This window comes from Lipotes vexillifer, unplaced genomic scaffold (assembly GCF_000442215.2).
Source record: "Lipotes vexillifer unplaced genomic scaffold, Lipotes_vexillifer_v1.1 scaffold553, whole genome shotgun sequence".
Classification (NCBI taxonomy): Eukaryota; Metazoa; Chordata; class Mammalia; order Artiodactyla; family Lipotidae; genus Lipotes; species Lipotes vexillifer.
In genome coordinates this window covers 190,457-192,205 of record NW_006786729.1, presented here as the reverse complement: position 1 = coordinate 192,205, position 1,749 = coordinate 190,457, and the positions used below count along the sequence as shown (strand labels likewise).

Genomic DNA, 1,749 nt, shown 5'->3' with positions numbered 1-1,749 from the left:
CTTTTTATTGATATTTTCTATTTGTTGAAACATTGTTCTCCCACTTTGCTTTAGTTCTTTGTCCATGGTTTCCCGTAGCTCTTGGAGTATGTTTAAAACAGTTGATTTAAAATCTTTACTTAGGAGTTGGCGGGGGTCTCGAGGGGTGGCGCCGCACTGCTCCCTGCGAGCTGGGCCCGTGGCCAGGTGGGTAGCCAGCCTGAGGGCGCGGCACCATGAAGCTGTACACCCTCAGCGTCCTGTACAAAGGCTATGCCAAGGTGGTGCTGCTCAAAGCCGCGTACGACATGTCCTCCTTCAGCTTCTTCCAGAGGTCCAGCGTTCAGGAATTCATGACCTTCACAAGTCAACTGACTGTGGAGTGCTCCTCAAAAGGCAGCAGAGCTTCTATCAAAGAATAAGAATATCTGTGCCATGTCTACATGAGAAACGACAGTCTGGCGGGAGTAGTCATTGCTGACAGTGAATACTCATCCCAGGCGGCATTTACCTTGCTGGAGAAAGTACTAGATGAATTCTCTAAGCAGGTCGACACGATAGACTGGCCAGTTGGATCCCTGGTACCATCCAGTACGCAGGCCTGAATGGTCACCTCAGTAGATACCAGAACCCCTGAGAAGCTGACCCCATGACTAAAGTGCAGGCTGAACTAGATGAGACCAAAATCATCCTGCACAACACCATGGAGTCTTTGTTAGAGCGAGGCAGGAAGCTAGATGACCTGGTGTCCAAGTCCGAAGTGCTGGGAATACAGTTTAAAGCCTTCTATAAAACGGCCTGGAAGCAAAACTCATTCTGTGTGATCATGTGACAGCAGCTGGCAGAGGCCTCTGTCCTGGAACGTCACCGTCATTCACATCACAACTGCAGCCACCAGGGAGCAGAGCCACGGTGGAACGACCCGAGTGGGACAGACTCAACTTTGGCTTTGGAGCTCATGGGAGGAACTGAAGGGTGGAAGGGACCTGGGGGTGGGGAGGGAACGTTCAGATTCACATGTCTAATAATTTGAGGTCCCCTAAAAGTGTATTTTGGGGCCAAATGAAACCATAAAGCTCAGTGACTCCCGTAAAAAAAAAAAATCTTTACTTAGTACGCAATGTCTGTTCTTCCTTGGAAACACCATCATTAATGCAGTAATCATGGTTAAGCTGCCCAATCTGGAGAAATCCTTAGACATCTGTACTGAAGTTGGCCTGCACAAAAGCAGCCACTATGGCATTTTTTTTTAACAGTAAAAAGTGCGAAAAACCTTGTGTTTTCATTAAGAGAACAGTCCAATGAGGAAATAAAAGAGAAAGTCATCTCTATGTTTACTAACATGAAAATAACTCCAACACATATGGCATGTAAATATTTAAATTTGCAGAATGGGGGGGGAGGGATAAATTGGGAGACTGGGATTAACATATACATGCTACTATATACAAAATAGACAGCTAATAAGAACCTGCGGTATAGCACAGGGAACTCTACTCAATACTCTGTAACGGCTTGTATGGGAAAAGAATCTAAAAAAAGGAAGAGTGGACATATGTATATGTACAATGATTCAGTTTGCATACGCCTGAAACTAACATAACATTGTAAAGCAACTCCAATAAAAAATTTTTTTTTCAATTTGCAGAATAAAATACCATAACAAAACATTTACCAAAAAATATTTTCTAAAGTCACTTTAGAATATAAAATGCATTTTTATAAGATTTGGGCTAAGAGCTAACAGTTGTACCTAATGGAGACAGTAAG

General features: G+C 43.7%; 1 pseudogene; it reads left to right on the top strand.

Annotated features, from left to right (window-relative positions):
* The first annotated feature begins 215 nt into the window (after window positions 1–215).
* LOC103088022 (synaptobrevin homolog YKT6 pseudogene) lies at window positions 216–811 on the top strand (annotated as a pseudogene).
* Window positions 812–1,749: the final 938 nt, after the last annotated feature.